The sequence below is a fragment of the Musa acuminata genome, chromosome BXJ3-10, assembly GCF_036884655.1.
Source record: "Musa acuminata AAA Group cultivar baxijiao chromosome BXJ3-10, Cavendish_Baxijiao_AAA, whole genome shotgun sequence".
NCBI lineage: Eukaryota > Viridiplantae > Streptophyta > Magnoliopsida > Zingiberales > Musaceae > Musa > Musa acuminata.
The window spans coordinates 19560019-19579457 of record NC_088358.1 but is presented as its reverse complement, the minus strand read 5'-3'; positions in this window follow the sequence as shown (position 1 = coordinate 19579457).

Below are 19439 nucleotides of genomic sequence, written 5' to 3'. Positions count from 1 at the left end.
TTCCCCCAGAGCCACCATCAAAGCTCAAGTACTGGCTGACTTCATCTCCGTGTTAACTCCTAAAGATCATGCTATTAGACAGGAGAATAGTGAGAGCTCATGGACCCTGCATGTGGACGGCTCGACCATTGCCAAAGCAGTCATGGTCGGACTTATCCTCAAGGGCCTGTCCGGAGAAACCTACGAGAGATCACTCCGATTACAATTCTGGGCCACCAACAATGGGGCCGACTATGAGGCGCTACTTCACGACCTATGCCTCACCCTAGAGATGCACGCGAGCAACCTTGAAGTCTTTAGTGACTCCCAGCTGGTGATGGGACACGTCAACAGGAGCTACAAAACTTAGAATCCAAAAATGACATTATATCTGCCAGAAGCGAAAAGGCTTGCCCATCACTTCAACTGCCTCTCGGTCACTAGAGTACCTCAGGCACAGAACACGCGGGCCGATGCGTTGGCCAGATCGACCTCTGCTCGTAGCCTGGCAGCAACCCTGACAACTGAATCCGTAACAGTACTGACGGTACCAACTCACGAGGTCGCTAAGATAGAGGCCTCGCCAAACTGGGTGGAAGAGATCCTCCACTTCAAGAAGGACAGGACGAAGCCCGATGACCCGACGGCGGCAAAATGACTGAGGTGAACCCAAGCCTGGTACTGCATGGTCGGTAGAAATCTATACCGCAGGGCTTTCTCTCAACCTCTCTTGCGCTGTCTTGCGCCACCCGAAGCTGAAACGGTCCTCGTCGAACTCCACGAGGGGATTTGTGGGGAGCACATCGGGGGACGAACCTTGACCTTCAAGACCCTCAAACAGGGGTACTACTGGCCAACTATGCGCTAAGATGCCATATCATATGTGCAGTAGGGCCAAAAGTGTCAAGTGCATGCCTGACTGCAACACCAGCCAGTAGTGCCTCTTACCCCGATGGACGTGGCCTGGCCCTTCACCCAATGGGGACTCGACCTCCTCGGGCCTTTTCCTCCAGCTTCGGGACAACGACATTTCCTTATAGTTGGAGTCGACTACTTCACAAAGTGGGTTGAAGCTGAGCCCTTTGCCTCCATCACCGAGAAACAAGTTCAAAGATTCACGTGGAAGAACATTATTACCCGATTCGGAATCCTGAGGGCTATCGTCACCGACAACGGGGCTCAATTCAACATTGCCAAGTTCAAGGCCTATTGCCAGTCATATGGGATACAATTGAAGTTTAGCTCGGTTGCGCACCCCCAAACTAACGGCCAGACCGAAGTGATGAATCGAGCGATTCTGGAGGGCCTCAAGAAGAGGGTCTCGGGCATGCATGGAGCTTGGGTGGATGAGCTCCCTAGCATCCTATGGGCGATGCGGACAACTCCCAAAACTGCCTCGGGGGAGTCTCCATTTAGCCTGGCATTCGAGACAGAAGCAATCCTCCCCCCTGAGATGGTGTTTCCGACCCTGCGCACCTCCAACTATAAACAAGAAGACTTCGAGGAGGGCCTACGAGCAAACCTAGGTCTCCTCAAAGAAAGAAGAGCCAAGGCACACCTTTGTATCTTGGCATACAAGAAGGCTACGACTCGGATATATAATCGCAAGGTTCGTCCACGAGCGATCAAGGTCAGAGACCTAGTCCTTCAAAAGGCAGAGGTGAGCGATCCGACACGAGCAAGAGGAAAACTCGGGCCTAACTGGGAAGGCCCCTATCGGGTCTATGATGTGGTCCGAGAGGGGACCTACCGACTCAAGACTATAAAGGGAAACCCTCTGCTGAGGACGTGGAATACAACAAACTTAAAGAAGTTCTATCCGTGAAGGAAGTAAGTCGAGGTGCGGGAAAGACATGTGTTATTAAGAAACATACACATCCACAACCGAAAAAGACAAGTCAGAATTCCAAAACAAAAGTTTCTTTATTGATGAAAAAGAAGTACATGTTGTGGTCGGGCGATACAGTTTCAAAATTCGACCCGACCAAAGCAAAAGAAAAAAGAAATGCTTATGTATGTCCGTGTCGACATTATGTATGTCCGTGTCGACCAAAACAAAATTCGACGCTCGCCGGCATGTCGACATTCTGATCCTCCGGCTTGTCATGGACAAACTTCTAAACAAGATGTTTGATGTAATGCTTATATATGTCCGTGTCTTTTGGTATGTTCATGCTTTGCACAGCATGTAGAGAAACGGTCGAAGGATTAATAGTCTCATTTCAGTTGGGTTTGGTGGTCGCTTTAGGCTTGTAAATAAAGGTTATGTCATGTGGATACTTGTGAGAGATTTTCGATCTATAGTGGACTATTTTGACCCTTTGTTGTGCAACTGTTCAGAGCTTGTAAAGTTTGTTTATAAATTGCATTGTCTATAAAGTGTTTCCTGGAATGTTTGCTTGTGGATTCTAAGTGAGGCGCTTTCTCTAACCCGTTTTCTCTTTTGTAGGTCTTAAGGGACCATGGGAGGTTTCGGGGAGGTTGACCTTTACGGACGAACACGCAAGGGTACTGCACGACTTAGGCAAAACCAACTAAGTCCATGACAGATGGTATTAGAGCGGGACAAACACTCATAGAAACACTTGGCATGCAAACGTGGGGGACCTAGCGGGATTGCATTGAGGTCAGTCAGCACACACGCAACCGTTTAGGGGAAAACGAGCATGGAGATGTAAGGAAAAGGAGTCACTCGGAGGAGCGGACGCATGAGATTAGCATTCAGAGGAATGGCCAACCCGTCGCGCAAGAGGCACCACGAGAACAAGCAAGCTTGAAAGAATATGGAGCGCACAAAGGTTGGGATGGCTGAGTTTGAGCTACGGCTCAACGTTGACAACTATACTTGATGGTGCTCAAGGCAAGCGAGGCACTTGGTAAAGGATGAGACCATGCAAGGTGGAATGAGTTGCTCAGCGACCAAAAGAGTTATGCAAAGCTCACAGAGGTGAGGGGAATTGCTAACTCAAAGAATTCGGTACTCATGCATGGGCTTGTATACGAACGATGGAATGTTCGCGGCCATCCCAAGGCGACCGAAACTCGGCCCATAGAGCATTGAAACTTTCTCTTCGACATGTGAAGGATATGTCCGTAGGAGGCTAAAGTGTGCAGCGAGTTCAGCATGTTGCTAGGCCTTGAGTGGTGTAGTGGGGGCTGTATTGATGTGGAGTCACAATCTGGCAAGTGCGTTTGTAGGAGGCAGAATAACGCATAGTTTGTTCAGCAATTCGGAGTAGTCCGAAGGGGATGGTGGTCTCCAAAACTTTCAGAGAGAAAGAAGTGAAGAGAGATGTTGCTCCAATGGGACAGTTATCCAGAAGGGATAGATCCCGATTTCTCCAGAGGGAGAATCATGTGCAATAGACCGCACATGTTGAGGAGGAGTACCTCAATAAACAATAACTCCACGAAGCTCAATGGACCGAGCAAGCGGCAAGGAGTCGTCGCATGATCTCGCTTGAGAGAATGCATTGGTGGATGCATTGCGAGATCAAGTGGAGGAGCGACCCAAAGCAACACAAATGAAGGCACACTTGGAGTCGATATGAAGATTAGACTCAAGGGAGGGCTGACCCATAGAATGGTGGATGCGAGGGCCACCATCAACTCAATGCAAAAATGAGGAGCGAAGCAACTTGGGTGTAACTTGGCGAAGTACCCAAGCCGCATGAAGGGAGCTAGCATAGAAGATGGAACATGGAGCGAAGGCATAGTGCTTTTCTTGGACAGAGGTCAAGGACATGAACTCTTACAGAGGCAAGAGCAGGATCATGTTGTTCCATGGGTCCTTTATTCTGACGGAGCAGACTTATCTTACATGGTGCCAAAGACGAAGGGAGCTTCTGGGCACATGCACCTTATCTTAGAGAAGCATTTGATGGAGGAACTAAGGCGACTCAACTTGCGGAGGCGAAGTTGGGTTCAGAAGGCCTTGGCATAGGGCAAGAGGACGTGGAGGCGGGTACTCTTGAAGAATATGCCACAGTGTTGCCAATCAAGTTGCTAGGCAGGAAGCGGTGCGCAGTAGAGATTGTGTTGGTAGGGGCAGAGGCCCAGGATCCAAACAATGGTGCACTAATTATACCGAAGTCGGTGGACTTCGAGAGCTACTAGGCGATGGACTGTCCCAAAGTGGTGCTTCATCTAGGTGTGACCCAAGAATTGGTGTATGAAGGTCGATTGCCAAAGGAGCAAACAAAATCGAAGGTGAAAGAGATCCTGTGATGTATTGGTAGAGGCCACACATGAAGGGATCACAATTCGAGTTCATCCTATAAGGATCAGAATGCAATGGAGATGTCACTAGGAGGCGACATGGTGGAATAGTTCGTGGCAATGCGACACACACGACATAGTCCCATGAGAGACTATATCATATAGAGGTATGATCGGGAGCTACTAGAAGCTCCACTTCGATGAACAACACGACAGCAAGAAGGGCTATGGATTTAAGGAGGGAAGACTATTGTACCGCAGAGGCAGGTCTTCCGTGCGTGCATCAAATTTTGCATCGGATGAAAGCCTTGGTCATCAGGATATGAGGGCTGCGTTCCATCAAGGGAAAAGTTCGAATGCAAGTACCGATGAGTCCCATGGGAGGGACTTGATTATGTAGAGGTATAATCGAAGCAGCTAAAGAGTTGGACTACTCTAGAGCCCATATTCGCTTAAGGGAACCCGACAAGTCAGAGGACAAGGTCGAGTAAGCGAACGTTGCTACCAAGGAAGCTAAGGAGAACAGAATCGGTGCAAACCCTACAACGTGATGGCAGAGGCTATACATGGGAGTTGCAGTCTGTCTTTCCATCGACTAAAGGGAGCTACTTGGAGAATACAAAGGTGTTGAAGCAGGGGATCGAAAGGGGCGAGGAAACGACGATGAGTCCAAAGGGACTTAGCTACCTAAAATCAAGCATTAGTTAGAATGGAGGTGGACTCGAAGGAGTGCCACAGAGGCATATCTACTGATCGTGAAGAAAAGGGATGCAGATGCGAGGCGACGGATAGTAGGGCCATGGGCATGACAGGGCCATGGTACCGCATAGGCGGGACTTCCTTGAAGGTCATTGATCCCTTGCTCTCATGGAGGGAGAGCACTTGGTCATAAAAGGGGCCGAGGAGGTAGAGCATGTAGAGACAAACTCCAAGTACCAAGACAAGCCTGAAGGGCAGAGGCCAAGGAACTTCGTAAGACCAGTGTCAACGAGATTCTCATCAAGATAGCCGAATGTGAAGGACTTCAGGTCATGCAAGAGTGCACGACCGAGGAACAAAGTAGGCAGTACGTAGTGCTGTACCTTAGCTACTCAATGGAGTAAGCGATAAAGTTAATGGAGAAGATGGTACAATCCCAGAGGCAACCAAATCTACTAGAGACTTACTCCAAGTTGGGGTGAAAACTTCCTGCATTTCAGAAGTTCGATGGCATTGAGAAGGTGAATCATAGTAACTAACTCAACGCAAGGAGTGCAAACACTTCAAGTGCTTCAGAAGTATGAGCAAAGAGCAGGCGAAGGCTAGTAACCAACTCGATGCATAGAGTACAACCTCGAGGAGGCGGGCGAAGTCAAGTAACCTTTGCCTTCTCAACTCTTAAGAGAATGGGCGAAATCGAGTATCCCAATTCTCTTATCTATCCAACAGAGGATCTCTACATAGGTTCAAAGACCCTTTGAAGATAATGGAAGACAATAGTTGTCAAATCCTCACCAACGATGATCAATGCTACTGAGAGTAGATTGTCTGCTTCATTTCCCAACGAAATGCCAATCGAAAGCATAAGTGATGCGAACCTACTTGGAAAGGACAACTAAGTGAAAGAAGAGTTGATGGACAAATTTTATGGAGGAAGGACCCAAAAACTTCAAAATTTTGTGAGACGATGCTCGTCAAAGCTCCGACAAGCATCCATCCAGTTCAAGCAGCATGAGTCATTTGAGAGACTAGCGTAAAGTAAGGATGATCTTTTCCTTCATCTGAAGGATTCGCAGGAACCAACAAGGATCAACACAACTCAGCCAACCCCACACTAGAGTTAGAGTCATTAGCGAGTTGAAGCAATATGGCAGATCAAAAGTTCAACTACTCAACAACAGCAACGGAGAGCAGCTGGGAGCCAAAAGGTGCATTACAGTTGGAGAAGAAGATTGAAGACTTAGCAAAGACGAGGAGTTGCAGTATTAGTAAAGGCTTCGACGAGGACGTCAAAGGAATGAGTGGGGGAGAATGTCATGGACAAACTTCTAAATAGGATATTTGATGTAATACTTATGTATATCCATGTCTTTTGGTATGTTCATGCTTTGCACAGCATATAAAGAGATGGTCGAAGGCTTAATACTCTCATTTTAGTTAGGTTTGGTGGCCTCTTTAGGCTTGTAAATAAAGGTTATGTTATGTAGACACTTGTGAGAGATTTTCGATCTATAGTGGACCATTTTGACCCTTTGTTGTGCAACTGTTTAGAGCTTGTAAAGTCTGTTTATAATTTGCATTGTCTATGAAGTGTTTCCTGGAATGTTTGCTTGTGGATCCCGAGTGAGGCACTTTCTCTAACCCATTTTCTCTTTTGTAGGTCCTAAGGGACTATGGGAGGTTTCGGGGAGGCTAACCTTTGCGGGCAGACACGTAAGGGTGCCGCACGACTTAGGCAAAACCAGCTAAATCTGTGACAAGCTGGTCGGCAAATGGGTCCGATTCAAATTACAGGTCCGGGTACCTCGCTCAAAAACGAGCATAAGCTACTCGATACTCGAACTCGTATGTCACCCGCCCCGACCTCACCAGGTCGCATTCGAACCCGGTGGACGCCTTGTACTCAGTGATCACCCCCTTGATCTTCTTGGATAGCACCAGCCACTCCTCCTTCAGGACCTCTTCGGCGGCCCAAGCCAAAGACTCAGCAGACTCGACGTCATGGGAGAGGGTCAGCAACTCATCGTCCAGCGTCCGGATGTGGGACTGGCTTTCCTCCAGCTCGGCCTTCAGACAGTTCACTTCCTCGTCCAAAGCCGAGGCACACTATTCAGCTGCAGCCATGGCCTACGGGCCAGATATGCTCCTCAACTCCAGATTCTCCAGACGAAGAGCAGCATAGACATCTGACTGATGTCCGATCACCCGCCCTGCGTCGAGGACCCGGTCAATCAGCACCATGGTGTAGTGCTGACCCTACACAAAGATCGACATTAGGACCCATGCAAAGAAGGAAGAATCGAACGAGGAAGGAACACCACCGCTTACCTAGACAAACGACTTGGTCGCCCGATCCGCCAGTGCCTCCAAGGAGGAGCAATAAAGCTCCTTCGCCATTGCCGAGTGGAGCGCCCCCTGGATAAACTCCTGGGCGATCGGCCCATCGCTCCAGATTTAACTGTCGGCCTTGAGGTTCACCCACCGAGAGGCGTATGGGGTTCTCGACTCCCCAAAAGGAAGGTCGGCCATGCTTAGGGCCTCGTACTGCTCGCCTTCAGCCCACGACCAGACGCGGCACAGGTCCCGCATCGATTTTGGGCACACCAAAGGCCTTCTCGAGGGGTCGCTGCCAGATGGTCTGGCCACCCCCTTTCCTCTCGCGCCCCCCAAGCCGTCACCTAGGGGAGCAGCCCCGGACGACTCTGGAACAACACCCTCGCGAGCAGCTGAGCTCGCGTATGTCTTTCGCACCGTAGTCTTCACCTTCTTTTGAGGGCGACCCACCTCCGGAGACCTCGGTGTCCTCTTTGGTGTGCCCTTTTGCGGGGCACCCCCAACTCCAGAACCCTCACCACCCCGAGATGGTGGCGTGGCGGCCTTGGCGTGAGGCATCCTCTTCACTAATTGGAGGTCCACCATTTTTGCAAGCAAAAGCCCGGTCAGTTAAGCTAGCTCAGGACGAGTGGACGATCCATAATATTCGAATAACCATACCCCTAGTGGCTGGGCTCAGTCCCGCCTCGACCAGCCACTCCTCGATCATCTCCTTGATTGCTCGAGAAGAGGACAAGATGCCCCTCAATCGGTTCACGTCCGCTATCTCTCCAACAAAAAGCAACGGCGGGACGTTGTCGATGGTTCGAGAAGTTCATCCAATACTAAAACCCCACCCCCGACTACAATTGACGAAGAAGAAGCGGCTCTTCCAACCTTTATTGTTGGAAGGATTGTCGCTAATCTTAAAGCCACTATGGGAGGTCAAGTAATACCCTCACCTTCTACACAAACGGAAGCAGGCTAGGAAAAGGGTCCTGGATGGCTCTATCTCTGTCCCTCGACATTCCCTGAGGAAATCCACCAGATAGCACAAAGAGTTCGACGCCATCTAGGACGGTGATATCCCCCACTTGAGGAGGTATGCCTCGATGACAGGATGCAGCGGGAACTGCAGTCCACCTCAAGGGCACCCACGGTCAACCCGAACCCATCAAGAAACTGATCGTGAGACAACTGACCAGGCCGAGGGGCAAAAATGCCATAACACTCCGGGATACAATAGCGATCCCGAAGCTCCCCCAAAAGTTCCTCGGTCACCACCGAATCTACATCGTGCAACAACTTGAGATTTGCAAGCACAGTGGGACTCCCTGTGGCCTCTGAAGGTGCACCTCCCGAAGACAAACTGACAACCTTAACCCTTGGACCCCCAGAAGAAGAAGACGAGGAAGAAGAAGACAAAGAAGAAGAAGACAAGGAAGAAGAAGATGAAGAAGAAGGCGGAGACATCCCGACCTCGAAGTTGGAAGAAAGAAGCCAGGTTGCAGGACGAAGGACCAAGTAGGACAATGGCAGCCGGGCAAGGTAATGGCAGATGAGCAAAGTAAAGGGCAACTACTCTAAAAGAAGCTTATAAAGGGTAGGCTGATCCATCACGAGACGACGATTGAGCTTCCCAAGGAGAGAGATGGTTGCAGCATTTAAAACCCATCATAACTCCTCGGATTTGCCAGATTCGTCGGTCTCGGAGCTCCCGCCAGAGGTGCCTCGTCACACAAAATTTCCCGCCAAAAGCCATTTGGAACAAGAAATTTCCCGCTAGGCCCCGCGCCGCTCCACATGGCCCACCACATGGCGCGGTGGCACCTGAGCAAAATCTGACACGCCACCCAACGATGCCCCTTGGCCTTCATCCGAGTCGCTCCATATCGGTTCCCGATTTACGACTCGCCGGCACCAAACCTGAGCTCGAGATCAGTCACTCGACCCACAGGTCCAGTCCTTGCCCGAGTCGCTCCAGATTGGTTCCCAACTTGCGACTCGCCGGCACCAAACCTGAGCCCGAGATCAGTCACTCGGCCCATAGATCCAGTCCTTGCCTGAGTCACTCCAGATCGGTTCCCGACTTGTGACTCGCCGGCACCAAACCTGAGCCCGAGATCGATCACTCGACCCACAGGTCCAGTCCTCGCCCGAGTCACTCCATATCGTTTCCTGACTTGTGACTCGCTAGCACCAAACTTGAGCCTGAGATCAGTCACTTGGCCCACAGGTCCAGTCCTTGCCCGAGTCGCTCTAGATCGTTTCCCGACTTGCGACTCGTCGGCACCAAACCTGAGCCTGAGATCAGTCACTCGACCCACAGGTCCAATCTTTGCCCAAGTTACTCTAGATCGGTTCCCGACTTGCGACTCGCCAGCACCAAACCTAAGCCTGAGATTAGTCACTCGACCCACAGGTCCAGTCCTTGCCCGAGTCGCTCCAGATCGTTTCCTGACTTATAACTCGTCGGCACCAAACCTGAGCCTGAGATCAGTCACTCGGCCCATAGGTCCAATCCTTGCCCGAGTCACTCCAGATTGGTTCCGACTTACGACTCGCCCACCACAATCCTAAATTCGAGATTAGTTACTCGGCCAACAGGACATCTCCTCTCAGCTCACACAGCTCGGTCTCCTGACTAATGACTCGCCAGCATCACCCTGCATGGGCCCAGCCACCCAACCAACAACACAAAATCATTCCCAAAGCACAAGGCGTCACCCTCGAACTGCCTCACGACAATCCAATCCAGCTTCCCCGCGAGAAATCAACACAACCGTGGTATTCCAATCCAAGCGCGCCTCAACGACCCAACGACATGCCTCGATGGGGGGGGGGGGGGTGGGGGGGAGGGGTGGGGTGGGGGGAGAAGTGATAAGGTCTACTTCGGGCCTAGGCCACATCACAATCGATGCTATGCCATGCCACAGTCAAGTCAGGAAGAGAAGCACCCCATGCGTCGAGCCAGCAACCGTATCAAGATGCCACTTGGTATGTCCCGTCCCGATAAGCCTGGGACGACATCGCATGGCGCCGTTCCGCATGTCTCGGGACGACGGCCGCACAAAGGTATAATCTCATCCCTCGAGGATCGACCGCCACGCCAAACCTGCATACGACTGACCCTCGTACAGTAGTATAAAAGCCCCTGGCCAGCATCCGATCAGGGAGGAGAAAAAAGGGAGGCAGATAGAGAATCTCACATTGACTTACTTGTCGAGGGGGCCATAGTCGGTAATGACCCGGCGGGGCCTTCTGTGCAGGAAAACAGCAATGTCCGAGGCGAGGCCATCTCGATCGATAGAGGCGTCCTTCCTTCCGATGCGCCAATCAACATCTCGACAAAGAGACGTTAATATTGTGGTGCCAACACACCGACAGAAGGGCTCGACTGACTCCTGTTAGTTTGGCAAGTCCCATAGTCCCACATTGGGAAAATCAGGCTTGTTATCTCCTATTGGAACTATAAATAAGGGTCTGGGTTTTGAAGTTAGAAACACCACAAGAGGCACCACAAGAAAAACCTAAGTGTTTGCTTTGGGTTTTAGTCCACACTTAGTTAAATAGTTTGGGCTTATAGTTTGGGTTTTTTCTTGTTTAGCATTTTCGGGTGTTTTATGGCCTAAGAACATCTTCCTAAGGCATTTGTAATAGTCTCTTTTATAGTAGTGATTTGCTCCTCTTTCGTCCGTGGATGTAGGTCAAGGTTAATTGACCGAACCACGTAAATCTGGTGTTCTTGTCGCTTTTATCTTTTCGCTTTATTGTCTTTGTTGGGTTGCCAAAATTACCCTTTGGTAAATTTCCTGGGGCTAGCTCTAACAAACTGGTATTAGAGCCTGGTTTCGGGATCTTTTAGCAATGATGACAATAACAAAGATTGTTATCAAGAAATTCGACAGAAATGTCAACTTCGGCATGTGGCAACTCAAGATGGAGGCCATTCTGGTTCAAGACGGAGTTGATTTGGCACTACAGGGAGCTAAGAACATTCCAGATGGTACATCAAAAGAAGATCTTGCGGGTATGGATAAGAAGGCCCGATCTAGCATTATTCTAAATCTCTCTGATGAGGTTTTACGGGAGGTAGCTACGGAGACTACGGCTAAGAGCATGTGGGACAAGCTTAAAGCCTTGTATATGAAGAGGACAGTAGAGAATCGTCTCTACTTAAAGCAAAGTTTGTATATGCTTCGGATGACTGAAGGTATATCTATACTCTCACATCTTGATAAATTTGATTCCTTGGTTATGGATTTGGAGAATATAGATGCAAAAATTGATGATGAGGATAAGGCCCTATTACTTTTATGTTCTCTTCCCCAATCTTTTAAGCATTTCTGTGATACTATGATTTATAGAAAAAAAATAATTTCATATCAGGAAATTAAATCTGCACTAAAATCTAAAGAGCAAATAGACAGGGATATTACTAGGGAAAGTAGAGAGAATTAGGCTGAAGGTTTGATTGTTAAGGGGAGAACAGATAAAAGGGAATTTGACAGTAGTAGATCTAAATCCAGACATAGAAATTTGGAGTACAAATATTGTCATAAAATGGGGCATATTAAGGCTGATTGCTTTAAATTAAAAAATAAATTAAAACAAAAGGAAAAAATTGTTGAGAAAACTATTGAGTCTGTTGAAGCTAGTGTAGCAGCTGATGAGAATGATGGAAATATTTTCTTTGCTACTGATGACAAGACGAGGTCTAAAAATGAATGGATTTTAGATTCAGGTTATTCTTATCATATGTGTCCATATAGAGATTTGTTTTCCACATATGAATCTTGTAATGGTGGAATTGCTTTGATGGGCAATAATGCAGCATGTGATGTTGTTGGTAGAGGAACAATTCGAATTAAAATGTATGATGGTATTTGTTGAATCTCGTATTTTGATGATGAAACTACTTGATATATGTTTATGATTTAATCTGCGTTTTGAGTGACGCAGGATGCTTTGATCAGGATGAGACAATTAAAGCAGGAAAATCATGTTGTGCCGGAGGAACATGTTAGAAGATTGGACGTCGGGCCGGTGGATCGGTCGACGTATCGACAGAAGGCTTCGGGCCGTGGACTCGGGCATCGGGCCAAGAAGAGCGGGTATTGTGCCAAGGATATCGGAGTTGCGGAGTCAACTGGCCGATTGGGCAATAGGCCGCAGGAGAGGACGATGCGCCGAAGAATCAGACGAAGCGTCGAGGGACCAATGACATGCCGGACAACTTGGTTAATTGCTAAGGATTAATTGTCTCGATCGAAGTTTTGTTTTAATTGTGCAGGATTAACTATGATAACGATGAAGACATAAAGCGAAACAAAGTGTCGGAGTCAAGCGCGAAGGATTTGTTGCGAGTTCGAGAGTTCGACGGAAGTTCGAAGATTCGTTGGGAGTTCGCGGAGCTCGCCGAGAAAGATCGGAGCTTGCCGAAGAAGCTCGTTGGAACTCGCTAAGAACAAATCGTGAAGTCTAGGAGCTTGCCGGGAGTCCGCAGAATGGTTTCCGAGAGTTCATCGGAAGACCGCCGGAAGTTTGCCGGAAGCTCGCCAAAAGAAGTCTTGACTTGCGGACTTTGTAAAAGCTTAGAAAATGTCTTTAAATTCATAGTTAGCACGTTAATTAGGGTTAGGATTAGGTGTTAATCCTATAACCCAAGTAGGGGCCAATTAGGCCCAAGTTCGGACTGGTTTGGACCAAGTTTGGAGCCAAACCAAGTGAGCTGGAATAGTGAAAGAGGTGCCACCGCCAGGGTTGGAGGTAGCACCGCCCAGGCTATGTCTTCCAGCGAGGTTGGGAGGTGCAACCGCCCCAGCCAGGAGGTGCAACCGCCAGGGCTGCGAAGCTGGGAGGTGCAACCGCCCCAGCCGAGAGGTGCAACCGCCCAGAGCTCAGTCGTCGAGCTAGACTGGGCGGTGCAACCTCCTCTGCCAAGAGGTAGCACCGCCAGAGCTCAAGTTTCGAGCTCTGCCAGGCGATGCAACCACCGAGCTCAGTCTTCGAGCTCTGGCAGAGAGGTGCATCAGCCTGAGCTCAGTCTCGAGCTCTGCCAGGTGATGCCTTCACCGAGCTCAGTCTTCGAGCTCTGGCAGAGAGGTGCATCAGCCTGAGCTCAGTTTGGAGCTCTGCCAGGTGATGCAACCACCGAGCTCAGTTTCGAGCTCTGTCAGGTGATGCAATCACCAAGCTCAGTCTTCGAGCTCTGCCAGGTGATGCAATCACCGAGCTCAGTCTTCGAGCTCTGGCAGAGAGAAGCAATCGCCTGAGCTCAGTCTTCGAGCTCTGCCAGGCGGTGCCACCTCTCCAGTCAAGAGGTGCAACCGCCTGATCCCAGAATTCTGGGATTTGATCGATTTGAGCTCCAAATTTGAACTGGGTTGGGGCCTATAAATACCCCACCCATTCAGCACTGAAAAGATACAGATCCACACCGAATTCTTGATCTTTTCAGTGATTCTAAGAGCTCAAATTTGTGTAAAGTCCTAAAGTTCTCCTCCTTCTGTTCTTCAAGTCTTGAGTTGTAAAGAGAGGAGAGAAAGGATCTGTAAAGGTTGTCTCCTGAGCCTGTCAAAAGGAGAGAAACTGTAAAAGGGCAGTTAGCCTTCGCCCATTGAAGGAAGGCAGCTAGTTGACGTCGGCAACCTCGTCGGAGGAGGAAGCCAAAAGTGGAGTAGGTCAAGACTGACCGAACCACTCTAAATCTCTGGTTTGCTTTTACCTTGAGCACTTTATCATTACTGCAAACCTCCTACATTGCTACTGCCCTCAGCGCCTTTACGAACGAGTTTTCAAGCTCTGATCTTTCAGAATCTGCATTCAAACGTAAATCGTGTTTTCGTACGATCTTCACACTGCAGTTTACGCTTACATTCGGATTCCATTTATAACTGCAAATTGCTTTCTACGTAAAACGCTTTTCAAGGTTCAAAACTGCTTTTAGACGCAAAACTACATTTAGACGTAAAATTACGTTTAGACGTAAAACTGCGTTTAGACGCAAAACTGCGTTTAGACGTAAAACTGCGTTTAGACGTAAAACTGCGTTTAGACGCAAAACTGCGTTTAGACGTAAAACTGCGTTTAGACGTAAAACTGCGTTTTGACGTAAAACTGCGTTTGGACGTAAAACTGAGTTTAGACGCAAACTGCGCTTAGACGCAAACTGTGCTTAGACGCAAACTGCGCTTAGACGCAAACTGTGTTTAGACGCAAACTGCGCTTAGACGCAAAACTGCGCTTAGACGCAAACTGCACTGTGATTCTGCTTTTATATCGAAATCATTTTTTATCGGACGAACGCAGCTTTAGCTTTTAAATTGCTGTAAGATTTCCGCTGCACTAATTCACCCCCCCCCCTCTTAGTGCTCTCGATCCTAACAATTGGTATCAGAGCAGGGTATTTGTCATTTCGGATTTACACCCGAGAGAAATGGCTCTTCAAGAGGGCTTTTCGGTCTTTCGTCCACCGTTCTTTAACGGATTGGACTATACTTATTGGAAAACTCGAATGAGAGTTTTCTTGATTTCTCTAAATCTGGATTTATGGAATATCATTGAAAACGGTTTTCAACTTCCCTCTAAACCAACAAACGAATGGTCGGATTTGGAGAAGAAGTATTTTTCTTTAAACGCAAAGGCTATGAATGCCTTATTTTGCGCTTTGGACAAAAATGAGTTCAATCGGATTTCTACGTGCGAAACGGCTTTTGACATTTGGCGAACACTTGAAATCACGCACGAGGGAACTAGTAGAGTCAAAGACTCGAAAGTTCACTTTTTATTGCATGATTTTGAGCTTTTTCGAATGCAACCAAGCGAGACTATAGGCGACATGTACACCCGTTTCACGGATGTCGTCAATAGTTTAAGAGCTCTTGGAAAATGTTTTTCGGATTTTGAACTCGTAAACAAGATTTTGCGTTCTCTTTCTAAGAAGTGGAATTCAAAAGTAACTGCAATACAAGAAGCTAAAAACCTAAACAACTTACCACTTGAAGAACTAATTGGTTCGTTGATAACATACGAAATGGTGCACAATGAACATGATGAACATGTTGAACACAATCACCTTCCAAAGAACAGGAAGGATTTGGAACTCCGGACAAATGAATGCCACTTGAGCGATGACTCAAGTGATGAGGACAATGATGAACAAAACAACCTTCCAAAGAACAGGAAGGATTTGGGACATAGAACATTTGAAGACCACTCGAGCATAAGCTCAAGTGATGGTGAACTTAAACTACAAATGAAACGAAAATTAAAAAGCAAAAAGAATGGAACTACTTGCTTTAAACGCAAGAAGAAGAACAAAAGTTGGGATGAATCGAGCTCCTCCGAAGACGAAGAAAAAATCAACAAAAGCGAGGTGGCAAACTACGCCTTAACAGCCTACGACGTTGAGGTAATTAGAATGCCTTTGATTTATTTTGAAATTACTTGACGCTTTCATGATGTATTTTCTTTTTAGTTTAGAATTAATTTTCTTGAAAATTGCATGATCATGCTAGTAATTTCGAAAATGATAATATTGCATATGCTATAATAAATAAATAAAATGATCTTGATTGAAAATATGAAATCATGGTTAAGAAGTAAAAATGTGTATTACGTTGATTTCCATTGATATTTCTCGACTTTAATTAAAGATCATGTTTGATTTGAAGAAATGCATAATGATGAAATTAAATATTTTGATTAACAATTTTATGCATGAGGTTTTAAGCCAATGATAAGCATGTGTTATTCTCATGAGTATATTTGAAAAACTATGGCAAAAATGTGCTCGAATGCATGAACGTGTTAAGATTATTTTTCGGACATTCTTGATTCAATGTTCAAATCACTTAATTGCCATGATGATTTTACACTATAACATGTTGGAAATTATATGTTTTGGATACATAAATTTTTATGATCATGAGCATGTTTTATCTTCATAATTGAACTTGAAAATCTATAGCAAAATCTTATCCGAATGCATGAAAGTACTAATTTCATTTTCGGATTCACTTAACAATTGGTATCCTAACAATCGGGTTTTCTCATACACTTATGAAAAATATTTTTCTAAAATGGATTTGATGAAATGATTCCTGCTTATAAATTCCATCTTGAAATATGAATGATAGTGTCTTTGCTTGCAAAGATTTGTTTCACATACATATCTCCTATGATTCATGTGCAGAAAAAGAATTTATAAATCATAATACAATGAGAATTCTAATGCAAAAATAAAGTGCTTTTGTGATTCTTTGCTAAAGAGAATAATTATTAAAATCATGATCTTGATAATTATAACATGAAGCTCTTTATAAATCAAGATCGTTCATTATGCTCCCTAGATTTATCAAAAAGGAGTTCTTCAAATGAAATGCAACTTGTCTTTTGATTTCATGATATTTTGTGAATCTCGAAATTAATTTTAATGACTTGATTATGAATTGATTTGAATAAGTTTTATTTAAATCATAATATTGATCTTGCAAAATTGAAGTCACAAATAATATCTTGTGGTATTCATGAATTGATACTCACAATATGAAAGCATTGATATTCATGACTTGGATTGGATTGAAACATTGTGTGCTTAAATTAATCATTCTCCTATGTTTCAAAAATTCCTTAAATGCCTTATGTGATGATTGAAAACTAACTTGATTTATGATGAATCATGAATCATGACTTGATCTATGATGTAAATGCCTTGAAATAATTGAAATATTTAACACTTTTATGCTCTTACCCCTACCTTCTTCTTGTTTTCAATGATAAAATGGGGAGAAGTTTTGATCATGCATGGTAGGATATAATTTGACAAAATTGATACCATCATGATATGAAACATTTATGATGTGCAATTATGCATGCAATACTTGCTTTCTAATTATGATGTGATGTATTGCATATGATGTAAATCATGATCTAAAATGCTATGAGTGCCAAGTTACACATTTTGAGAAGAAATTGCTATATTGAAACATTAATGTAATTATGAATGGTGATATGATATCATGCATGTAATACTTTAACTTATGATAATGATGCATGCAATGATAAAATATTCATGATGAAAAATTGTCTTGACATTCATAACTTGATTATTCATCCTTTGTCATGATTTTGAAATCGTTGTAAAAGGAAAAAAGAAGTACAAAACTGTATTCTCTCTTCCTTTTTTACAATGACAAAGGGGGAGATAGCTAGCTTGTACAAGTCAAGAAGATGCAAAAACTTGACTGCTTGCTTGCCTATCTTAAGCAGCAAAGATTGCTAACTTGCTCATTTCAAGAAGAAAAATTGTCTTCTTGAACATCGCTATCTTGAATATCTTAGTTGAAGCAAAACTTGCAATTTGCACATTGCAATAGGAAGCAAGAATCATGAGCTTACACAAGAAAGCTATCTTGTATTTGCTTTCGAAATTTTTGCTAGCTTATATATTGTGAAACTTGTATATCGTAAAAATTGCTAGCTTGTTGGTCTAAAGAGAAGCAAAAAGTTGCTATCTCAAAAGAGGCAAAAATGCTAACTTGCGCATCTAGCAAAGTGAGCAAAATTTTCAAGAAGCAAGAGTTGCCTTCTTGAACATCTCTAATTTGCTAGCTTACATGATGTAGAACTTGCTATCTCATATGCTATAAAACTTGCATATCTAAAACTTGATAGCATGAATGTTCTAAGCATGATGAAATACTTGCTAAATCTTCTAGCTCCAAAGATTGCATTATGATAAAACTTGATACTATGTTTTTCATGCAATGAATTGAACCAATATCACAAACACTTGATTGTGGTACTTCTCCTTTTTGTTGATGACAAAGGGGGAGAAGTATGTTGATGACATGACATGTGATGCATAAGTTTATGCATATGTTCATGTTGACGTGTTGCAAGTATTCAAAATGAATATTGCAATGGCTTGAATTCAGTTTGAATTCAAGGTTCTATCAATATGGCATATTGATAGGGGGAGTTTGTTTAAACTCCGGGAGTTAAGTTTAACTCCGTCATCAAGTGGTTGTCATCATCAAAAAGGGGGAGATTGTTGAATCTCGTATTTTGATGATGAAACTACTTGATATATGTTTATGATTTAATCTGCGTTTTGAGTGACGCAGGATGCTTTGATCAGGATGAGACAATTAAAGCAGGAAAATCATGTTGTGCCGGAGGAACATGTTAGAAGATTGGACGTCGGGCCGGTGGATCGGTCGACGTATCGACAGAAGGCTTCGGGCCGTGGACTCGGGCATCAGGCCAAGAAGAGCGGGTATTGTGCCAAGGATATCGGAGTTGCGGAGTCAACTGGCCGATTGGGCAATAGGCCGCAGGAGAGGACGATGCGCCGAAGAATCAGACGAAGCGTCGAGGGACCAATGACATGCCGGACAACTTGGTTAATTGCTAAGGATTAATTGTCTCGATCGAAGTTTTGTTTTAATTGTGCAGGATTAACTATGATAACGATGAAGACATAAAGCGAAACAAAGTGTCGGAGTCAAGCGCGAAGGATTTGTTGCGAGTTCGAGAGTTCGACGGAAGTTCGAAGATTCGTTGGGAGTTCGCGGAGCTCGCCGAGAAAGATCGGAGCTTGCCGAAGAAGCTCGTTGGAACTCGCTAAGAACAAATCGTGAAGTCTAGGAGCTTGCCGGGAGTCCGCAGAATGGTTTCCGAGAGTTCATCGGAAGACCGCCGGAAGTTTGCCGGAAGCTCGCCAAAAGAAGTCTTGACTTGCGGACTTTGTAAAAGCTTAGAAAATGTCTTTAAATTCATAGTTAGCACGTTAATTAGGGTTAGGATTAGGTGTTAATCCTATAACCCAAGTAGGGGCCAATTAGGCCCAAGTTCGGACTGGTTTGGACCAAGTTTGGAGCCAAACCAAGTGAGCTGGAATAGTGAAAGAGGTGCCACCGCCAGGGTTGGAGGTAGCACCGCCCAGGCTATGTCTTCCAGCGAGGTTGGGAGGTGCAACCGCCCCAGCCAGGAGGTGCAACCGCCAGGGCTGCGAAGCTGGGAGGTGCAACCGCCCCAGCCGAGAGGTGCAACCGCCCAGAGCTCAGTCGTCGAGCTAGACTGGGCGGTGCAACCTCCTCTGCCAAGAGGTAGCACCGCCAGAGCTCAAGTTTCGAGCTCTGCCAGGCGATGCAACCACCGAGCTCAGTCTTCGAGCTCTGGCAGAGAGGTGCATCAGCCTGAGCTCAGTCTCGAGCTCTGCCAGG